The sequence below is a fragment of the Moschus berezovskii genome, chromosome 20 (genome assembly GCF_049115385.1).
Source record: "Moschus berezovskii isolate FMDL1 chromosome 20, NW_MosBer_1.0, whole genome shotgun sequence".
Lineage (NCBI taxonomy): Eukaryota > Metazoa > Chordata > Mammalia > Artiodactyla > Moschidae > Moschus > Moschus berezovskii.
In genome coordinates, this window is record NC_142479.1 from 39766122 (window position 1) to 39777076 (window position 10955).

The following is a 10955-nucleotide window of genomic DNA, read 5'->3' on the forward strand; positions in this document are numbered from 1 at the left end:
TTGGATTAAAATGTGTTCTTGACTACAAGTTCAACAAAGGGCTTTCCCTTCTACTCTACCTCATTACCCAAACCACGAAGCCAAGCACATAAATGTTCACAGTCATCCAATTTATGGCCTCGTCACACCATTGTTCTCTTCATCACCGGCAAACCCAGCCAGCACACCATCTCCCCAGGCCTCGTGCTCGGTCCTGACTGTCTGCCCTGAGTCGTGAGCCTCTCTTAGAACTTCCAGGTTACTACTGACAACGTCCTGCCTGATTTAGGGCCACGTGGGTTCTCATGCATAACGTTGACAGGTCTTCCACTTTGGCCCCTGAGGTCACCCCCCTCTCCAGGGTTTAGCTTCTATCCCAGAAGAAATGGGAACTCAGAGCTCTTGCCACACTTTCTGCCAGGGCAGGCCATGGCCCCAGTTAAAACAAGGTCCAAGAGGGCCATATTAGCAACAGGAAGGGCCAGCAGTAAAGGGCTCCAGGCCAACTTCAGTGGCAGAAGAGAGGCCAGTACTGAGCACTTCACCCTCAGCACTGTCCCCAAGGGATGGAGGACTTCTTGGCTCTTGGAGAAAAGGCCCCAGTCTGGGCTCCATCTTGGTGGTCTCCTTGGGCCCTGGTGCCCAAGCCTGGGGCAACACCCACGAACACTGAGGCAGGTGGACTGGATGATCATGGATGACCAATCAAAGCCGGTCCCAGAAACCAGTCCTTCCAGCAGTCAGTGCCTTCCAAGGACTCTGGAGGACACACCCTGTGATGACACAACTGTACAAGATGTTTCTTCAGTAGCCAGAAAGGAAGCTAGGTAGGTGACAGTATTGTGAGCCTTTGTGAGTCCATCAACAGTTCATAGGAAGGACTTCCCTGGTGGTCCAGAGATTAAGAATCTGCCATCACACCCATCCCCTGGACTTCCCTACTGGCTCAGTGGTAAAGAATCCGCTGGCTAATGTAGGAGACATGGGTTCTATCCCTGATCCAGGAACTAAGCACACTCACCACAGCTATTGAGCCTGTGCTTGAGAACCCATAGAGCTGCAACATCTGAGCCTCGTGCAGCAACTACTGAAGGCCCAGGGCCCTAGAGCCTGTGCTCCACAAGAGAGGCCTGCACCCTACAACTAGAGAGTAGCCCCCACTTGCCTCAACTAGAGAAAGCCCCCACACAGCAACAAAGACCCAGCACAGCCTAAAATAAATAAATAAATAATTTTTTTTTTTTTTTTTTTTAACAAAGAATCTGCCTCCCAATGCAGGGGACAGGGGTTTGATCCCTGAACGGGAACTAAGATCCCATGTGCCTCTAGGCCAAAAAGCCAAAACATAGAAGCAATATTGTAACAAATTCAATAAAACACTTTTTAAAAAACATAGTCCACATAAAAAACAAAACAAAACAAAAAACCTTTTAGATAACCAGCTCATAGGAAGGAGTAAGTGGAGGGGACACTGGAAGCGGTGATTGGGAACCCAACCCTGTGTCTGGTGGAGATGGATCCAGGCAGAGGAGGAGGGATTCCTTTGGCTAGGGGGAGGAGAAGCACTTGCAAGAGGATTAGTGCAGGACAGGATGGGCTTGGGAGTAGGTCCGAGTGTGGGTTCGTAACTGCAGGTTCCAGAGGTTTTGACTCCTCACTTAGTTGTGTCCGACTTTTTATGACCCCTGGAAGCCCGCTAGGCTTCTCTGTCCATGGGGATTCTCCAGGCAAGAATACTGGAGTGGGTTACTATGCCCTCCTCCTGGTTTTCTACATTCTCAGTAAAAAAAGAAATGCGGTCACTTTCAGAGTGTGTGTGCAAAGCAAGGAGTGATGTTTTATTGGGTGCTTCTTATGGGTCAGATGCTTCACTTGTGAAAGTTTAATACCCTCCACATCTTTGTTAGTCAGACCTATTATAACTCCATTTCACAGGGGATAACATTGAGGCTCAGAAAGGTGGTATGACCTGTCTAAGGGCACCTGGTTACTAAGTGACAGTCAGGACTGTGATTTTCCCAAGGTCTTAAATCCTGCGCTGTGAGTAAAAGACAAACACTGACGGGAGCCAGTCCCTGAGGAGACAGAAGTCACTTTAGACAGCTGTTCAGTTCAGTTCAGTCGCTCAGTCGTGTCCAGCTCTTTTCGACCCCATGGACTGCAGCATGCCAGGCTTCCCTGTCCATCACCAACTCCCGGAGTTTACCCAAACTCATGTCCATTAAGTTGGTGATGCCATCCAACCATCTCATCCTCTGTCGTCCCCTTCTCCTTCCACCTTCAATCTTTCCCAGCATCAGGGTCTTTTCAAATGAGTCAGCTCTTTGCATCAGGTGGCCAAAGTATTGGAGTTTCAGCTTCAGCATCAGTCTTTCCAGCTTTTAGAGCCTTTTCCTTAGAGCCTTTTCCTCTAAGGCAGGAGGTGGGAGCAGGAAGGGCAGAGTCCATACCTTTAGTGGGAAGAAAAGGGAAAAAGAGCTTCCTTTTCTGTGTCCTTGGTGCTGTTGAGGACAAGGATGGCCATGTGTTTGCCAATACCAAGATGATTGGGGGGGTGGCAGGTGAGGATTTGGGGTGGTTTTGGTGAAGCTAGAGTCTGAGAGTAACTTCAGGAGACCTTGAGGAAAGAGCCATTCCCTGGTGTTAGGTATTGACTGTCTCCCCAGAGTCCAGCCTTCCAGCTGTTCACCTTGAGTTGTCAGACACAAATCAAGTTTTCATGAACCTTGTATTCCAGCCCATCGGCCCTGAATACCACCAAGTACCTTTGTAAGAGGGATTTCCTCAATGGCTCAGGGGCAAAGAATCTGCCTGTAATGCAGGAGACTTGGATTCAGTCTCTGGGTCGGGAAGATCCTCTGGAGGAGGGCATGGCAACCCACTCCAGCATTCTTGCCTAGAGAATCCTTTGGACAGAGGAGCCTGATGGGCTACAATCTATAGAGCGCAAAGAGTCGGACACAACTAAAGTGATTGAGTCTTTGTAAGAGCCAAGTGAAACCGAAGGATCACCCAGGGGAGTCCTGCCCAAATGTCTGTCCTGCAACATCACGGGATATGGGTTTTAAGTCATTACATTTTAGTACAATTTATTATCCAGTAATGGATAACCAGAACAAGCCTCTCAGTTTCAGAAACCCTCTGAAACATGGCTGAGAGTTTTGAAAAACCCAGATCAGCAATCTACCAATAGATAGTTTCTGAGAGGGACTCCTCTCAGAAAAGGCAGAATATACACATATTGCTTTTGCCTATTTTTCCACACATCTGAAATTCTTTTTTGGGATCTACCCATTTCCATCCTCAATCCATATAGTTTGTATGGAGCTAACTCTAGCCCCAGTTTCAGAGTCTGTGACCAAGACTAGTTCAGTGAGGATCAGTCCCAGGACATTTGCAGTTAGAGGGGCACATGGTCTTTGCTAAACTGGGTTGCTAAACTGGCAGGATAGAAGCCCAAAGCTGCTGGTCATCATTTCTGCCACCACTTGGGAAGAGCCTGCCTGAGAATAAGCCAACACAGTTCAACACAGAAGAAAGTAGAAATGAAATACTGAGCCATGGCAATTCCTGACACATGTCCTGCGCACCTGGATCCATTCAGGCCTGAAGCCATTACTCCTGAATTTTCCAGTCACATAAACCAATGTGTTCCTACATTGTATCAAACTGGCTTGAGTTCGTTTATTTATTTTTAAAATTTCTTTATTTATTTATTTGGCTGCTTCAGCAAGCGGGGTTCTCTCTAGCTGTGGTGTATGAGTTCCAGAGCTGGGCTCAGTAGCTGCAGCTCAGGGGCTTAGTTGCTCTGAGGCATGCGGGATCTTAGCTCCCCAATCAGGGGTCGAACCTGTGTCCCCTGCACTGGAAGGTGAATTCTTAACCACAGGACCACCAGGGAAGTCCCTGGTTTGAGTTTAGATTATCCTGTTTGTTCATCTCTGCCTATTAAAACTTTACCAGTCTTAAAACTCACCTCCTACAAGAAACTTTTCTTGAATTATTTAAGGGATATTTGTTGTTTGGGGTTTTATATTGCCCAGAAAAGACCTCCTCACATACTTCTGAAAAATCCATACAACCCCCACAGCTCATCAGCATCACCAACATGACTGTGAGGGACACAGCTGCCCTGGCGTCTTGTGTGACCCCTTCCTCCTGCTGCACAGGGGCTGGACTAAGAGTGGATCTCTGTTCTAAACTAGGTCAGTGGGAATCCTTTGCCAGGGAACTTGAAATTTGAACCAAGACACTATAAACCTGTCTATCTACTCTCTTAGAGGATATATAAACATGAATTGTGTGGCAGCTATCTCTGTCATGTGAGCTGGAAAACAGAAAGAATGGGTCAAGGGAGACAGAGAACTAATGAGACAAAACAGACATGCAGAGAATAGAGATGCAGAGAAATTTCCTGAGTCCCTACAAAGCTTCAGCTCCTGCCTCTAGACGGTCCCTGCGGTCCAGCTGTGTCCTTGTAATAAATCCTCCTTTGAAGACAAGTTCTTTCTTGCAAGTGTCTGTTACTTTCAAATGAAAGAGTCCTAATTAACTCCGTGTTCCCAGCCTCATGAGTAGTTCAGTCTTGTCTCCCTTCTATTCTGGATCTGCATTGCCCTGAGCCATACCTTACCTTGAGGTTGACCCTAGACTTTACCTTAAATGCCAGCTTCAGTCAATTGGTTATGACTCTCTGGAGTGCTGGGATGACAAGGCTGCATCTGAGACTACATCTGGGCTCAAGAAGAAAAAAACATGGATTGATGGGCAATGTCTGCCATAGGTGTGAGGTGGGAAGGGGCTGAATGCTCACTTTGTTTTCTGACCTTATCAAGCATTCTTCTCCTCTCATACAACACCCAACTCTGAGCCTCACTTCACATAAGCTCAGAAGATGAACTTGTTGGATGGATACGTGACAAGAATGATTGTCAACGTGACCCACTCAGTGGGATAAGTGACAGGAAGTGGAAGATGAGAGGATGAATTGGACAGAATAGACAGAGGCATCTCCTGATGTCAGTTTTGGGATCAGCTACACAGGTGTGATGGCAGGTGGGATTTACAGAGCACTTCCCTCACTTAGCAAGTCTGCCTAAGTCTTGCCCATTCTGCCAAACTCAGTGTGAGCATTCTTATATGAAGGAAGATTTCTCAGACGTGCCCCACTCCCATGTTTGAGATAGTTGTTGTTGTTCAATCACCAAGTCGTGTCCGACTCTTCATGACCCTACGGCCTGCAGTGCGCCAGGTTCCCTACCCCTCACCATCTCCTGGAGTTTGCCCAAGTTCATGTCCATTGACTCAGTGATGCCATCCAATCATCTCATCCTCTGTTGCCCTCTTCTCCTTCTGCCCTTAATTCTTCCCAGCGCCAGGGCCTTTCCCAGTGAGTTGGAGACTTCTGTACTAAGGAAGATTCTTCTTTAAAAATTTTTTTGGCTGACTCAGGGAGCACAGACTCTCTAGTTGTGCTGTGTAGGCTCAGTAGCTGCGTTGTGCGAGCATAGTTGCTTCTCAGTATGTGGGACTTTAGTTCCCTGACCAGGGATTGAACCCACATCCCCTGAATTGCAATGCAGATTCTTAACCACTGGACCACCAGGGAAGTCCCAAAAAAAGATTCTTCTGATTGAAAGAGTTCCATTTTATTTCAAAAGAAAGCTTTTAGTTCAGGTAATCAAAAGACCATGAGTATCAGGCATGACTGGATCCAGGTGTTCACATGAGGGGGGGTCTATAAATTACTCAGCTATATTTTTCACCGTGTTGCCTTCATTTTCAGGTGGGTTCTCCCAAAATGGTTATGGAAATGACCAGCAGGAGCTTCAAGGCTTACTTACATCCAGAGCGACATCTAGGAAATGAAAGTACTTAAAAAAATTTATATCAGCTACAGAAAAATCCCAGGGCTGATTCTGACTGGCCTGAACAAAGCCACACATCCATCCCCTTATCAGTTCCCCAATTCTGCTCAAGTCTGTGTGGCCATGTGGGTCACATGCCCACCCCGGGAGCCAGAGGAGGAAGTCAGCTCCATGGTGTCCATATGGGCTGAGAATGGGGAACAGACTCGTCTCTATAGGAAGATGAGGTTGCGGTTACCAGAATAAGGGGCATGGGTGCTGCTATCCACACGATGTCCTTTATGTTCCTTGGGCTTTCGCATCAAATCACGAGTTGCTGGGGAACAAGGACTCTGTCCCACTTATCTGTTCACCTCTGGCACCCAGCCCAAGACCTAACACAGAAAGGTTCCCTGGCCCCCTCAGCTCCTGATTTTACTCACGACACAGTGACAGTGACATAATAGGGAAGAAGCTCCCACACTTTCCTCCATCCAGACAGTGGCCTCTCTGTGACTGTGCCCATGGGTCCTAACCCTGTCTTTTACCATGGAAGGCATGTCCCGCTCTGTCGTGAGTGTGCTTCATTGCCTGGCCTTGGTTTCCCCTCCTCCTGGTGCCAGCTCCTCATGTTTCCCTTAGGAAACCACCCAGTCTCATTCTCAGTCACGTACTTTGAGTGGGATTAACTCCATCCCCAATTCCAGGGATACACCTTAGTTGGTGCATGATCAGGTCATTTAAGATGGCTGTTTTCTTGCTCTCTATACACCCTCTGCTCGACCAGTCCTGCTTCACTCACATGACTATCTGATGCTCTTGATTATTGGGCTTAAATAGTAACTGCCTACGAGTTTGCCCCCTAGCCTGACTGCTGGTTTCCCTGGTAACCACTGAGCCAACCTGATGTCAATTCCTCCTATAAATGGTAACCTCCTTCTCCCCCAAGTAGTGAAGGCCTCCAGGTCTTGCCTGTTGCCAGCCATCCACGTGGAGTGTTGCTCCAGGACCCTTTATTTTGGACATGTTAGATCCTCTGTCCATTAAACCACTGAGGTCCCTGTCACTGTCTGGGCTTCTCCATCTCCAAGGCAGGCAATTACAAAGCTTGCCGGCCTGCCAGGCTCAGCCCAACAACGTTCCATCCTCCAGGGCACATTGGTTAGTTCAGGGAATGAAGTATAGCCCATTTGGAGCAATGAAAAAAAAAGGAGGGGGTGAGGAGACACTAGCCAGAGTTTGAGCAACTTCGGCAAATGCTAGGGCTTCCCAGGTGGATCAGTGGTAAAGAATTTACCTGCCAATACTGGAGATGCGGATCCAATCCTTGGGTCAGGAAGATCCCCAGGAGAAGGAAATGGCGACCTGTGCCAGTATTCTTGCCTGGGAAATGTCATGGACAGAGGAACCTGGTGGGCTACAGTCCATGGGGGTCGCAAAGAGTCAGACACGACTTAGCAACCGAGCATACATGCATGCACGAGTGCTACCTGAAAACGCCTCTCTTCTGGTTGGTATGGTGGCCATCTCGTGCCCTGAACCAAATTTACATTATCTGAGGAAGAAAGAAGGGAGAATGGATATTGGATGGGTGATTCATTGTTTGTCACACACCTGCCTCTGGATATTGAAGTGGTTTGCCATTCCTTTCTCCAGGGGACCACATTTTGTCAGAATTCTCCACCGTGTCCCGTCCATCTTGGGTGACCCTACATGGCATAATTCATAGTTTTATTGAGTTAGACAAGGCTGTGGTCCATGTGATCAGTTTGGTTAGTTTTCTCTGATTGTGGTTTTCATTCTGTCTGTCCTCTGATGGATAAGGAGTAACAGGCAAATTTGGCCTTGGAGCACAAAACAAAGCAGGTCAAAGTCTGACAGAGTTTTGACAAGAGAATACAACTGGTCATAGCAAACACCCTCTTCCAACAACAGAAGAGATAACTCTACACATGGACATCACCAGATGGTCAATACTGAAATCAGATTGATTATATTCTTTGCAATCAAAGATGCAGAAGCTCTACACAGTCAGCAAAAACAAGACCAGACCAGGACCTGACTGTGGCTCAGATTATGAACTCCTTATTGCCAAATTCAGACTTAAATTGAAGAAAGTAGGGAAAACCATTAGACCATTCAGGTATGACCTAAATCAAATCCCTTACGATTATACACTGGAAGTGACAAATAGATTCAAGGGATTAGATCTGATAGACAGAGTGCCTGAAGAACTATGGATGGAGGTTTGTGACACTGTACCAGAGGCAGTGATCAAGACCATCCCCAAGAAAAAGAAACGCAAAAAGGCAAAATGGCTGTCTGAGGAGGCCTTACAAATAGCTGAGAAAAGAAGAGAAACTAAAGGCAAAGGAGAAAAGGAAAGATATACCAATTTGAATGCAGAGTTTCAAAGAATAGCAAGGAGAGATAAGAAAGTCTTCCTCAGTGATCAATGCAAAGAAATAGAGGAAAATAATAGAATGGGGAAGACTAGAGATCTCTTCAAGAAAATTAGAGATACCAAGGGAACATTTTGTGCAACAATGGGCACAATAAAGGACAGAAATGGTATGAAACTAACAGAAGCAAAAGATATTAAGAAGAGGTGGCAAGAATATACAGAAGAACTATACAAAAAAGAACTTCATGACCCAGATAACCATGACGTGATCACTCACCTAGAGCCAGACATCCTGGAATGCGAAGTCAAGTGGGCCTTAGGAAGCATCACTATGAACAAAGCTAGTGGAGGTGATGGAATTACAGTTGAGCTATTTCAAGTCCTCAAAGATGATGCTGTGAAAGTGCTTCACTCAATATGTCAGCAAATCTGGAAAACTCAGCAGTGGCCACAGGACTGGGAAAGGTCAGCTTTCATTCCAATCCCAAAGAAAGGCAATGCCAAAGAATGTTCAAACTACTGAACAATTGTACTCATTTCACATGCTAGCAAAGTAATGCTCAAAATTCTCGAAGTCAGGCACTAACAGTACATGAACCAAGAACTTCAGATGTTCAAGCTGGTTTTAGAAAAGCCAGAGAAACCAGAGATCAAATTGCCAACATCCATTGGATCATCGAAAAAGCAACAGAGTTCCTGAAAAACATCTACTTCTGCTTTATTGACTATGCCAAAGCCTTGAGTGTGTGGATGAAAACAAACTGTGGGAAATTCTGAAACAGATGGGAATACCAGACCACCTGACCTGCCTCCTGAGAAATCTGTATGCAGGTCAAGAAGCTACAGTTAGAACTGGACATGGAACAACAGACTGGTTCCAAATAGGAAAAGGAGTACATCAAGGCTGTATATTGTCACCCTGCTTATTTAACTTATATGCAGAGTACATCATGAGAAATGCCAGGCTGGATGAAGCACAAGCGGGAATCAAGATCGCCGGGAGAAATATCAATAAACTCAGATATGCAGATGACACCACCTTATGGCAGAAAGTGAAGAAGAACTAAAGAGCCTCTTGATGAAAGTGAAAGAGGAGAGTGAAAAAGTTGGCTTAAAGCTCAACATTCAGAAAACAAAGATCATGGCATCCGGTCCCATCACATCATGGAAAATAGATGGGGAAACAGTGGAAAGAGTGGCAGACTTAATTTTCTTGGACTCCAAAATCACTGCAGATGGTGACTGCAGCCATGGAACTAAAAGATGCTTGCTCCTTGGAAGAAAAGCTATGACCAACCTAGACAGTATATTAATAAGCAGAGACATTACTTTGTCGACAAAGATCCATCTAGTCAAAGCTATGGATTTTCCAGTAGTCATCTATGGATGTGAGAGTTGGACTATAAAGAAAGCTGAGCGCTGAAGAATTGATGCTTTTGAACTGTGGTGTTGGAGAAGACTCTTGAGAGTCCCTTGGACTGCAAGGAGATCCAACCAGTCCATCCTAAAGGAAATCAGTCCTGAATATTCATTGGAAGGACTGATACTGAAGCTGAAACTCTAATACTTTGGCCACCTGATGCGAAGAACTGACTCATTGGGAAAGACCCTGATGGTGAGAAATATTGAAGGCAGGAGGAGAAGGGGACGACAGAGGATGAGATGGTTGGATGGCATCACCGACTCAATGGACATGAGTTTGAGTAAACTCCAGGAGTTGGTGATGGATAGGGAAGCCTGGTGTGCTGCAGTCCATGGGGTTGCAAAGAGTCAGACATGACTGAGCAACTGAACTGACTGACTGACTGCTGCTGAATACTTCAGTTACAGTAGCCAAGTGAATTGCCAAAGTCAGTTCTGGTTAGAATTTTCTGTTGTTGAACCTGTTAACCTCTGGCTTTTTGTATCTGTGAGAGGCTAGGGTCCTGTCCCCACTAGTGCTCTGGATCCTGCTTCTTTTTCTTGTCCAGCATTTTAATTCTGAGATTAGCATTTCTCCCACATCAATTTCCTTGCCTCATTCCCAACAACACAAACATGCCTTGGGGGCAGTTGTTCTCAAGATTGACAGCATATTAGAATCACCTGGAAAGCTGTTAACACACACACCTGTTGTTCCCAAGATTGACAGCATATTAGAATCACCTGGGAAACTGTTAACACACACACACACACCTGCATCCAATACCTAGACCATGGGGAGAAGTCAGAGCCTTACTTTTTCAAAAGCCCCCAGTAGTTCTAGTGTGTGAACTCAATAAGTTCAGTTCAGTTGCTCAGTCTTGTCTGACTCTTTGCAACCCCATGGACTGCAGCACACCAGGCTTCCCTATCCATCACCAACTCCTGGAGTTTACTCAAACTCATGTCCATTGAGTCGGTGATGCCATCCAACCATCTCATCCTCTGTCGTCCCCTTCTCCTCCTGCCTTCAATATTTCTCACCATCAGGGTCTTTCCCAATGAGTCAGTTCTTCGCATCAGGTGGCCAAAGTATTAGAGTTTCAGCTTCAGCATCAGTCCTTCCAATAAATATTCAGGACTGATTTCCTTTAGGATGGACTGGTTGGATCTCCTTGCAGTCCAAGGGACTCTCAAGAGTCTTCTCCAGTACCACAGTTCAAAAGCATCAATTCTTCAGCGCTCAGCTTTCTTTATAGTCCAACTCTCACATCCATACATGACTACTGGAAAAACCATAGCCTTGACTAGATGGACCTTTGTTG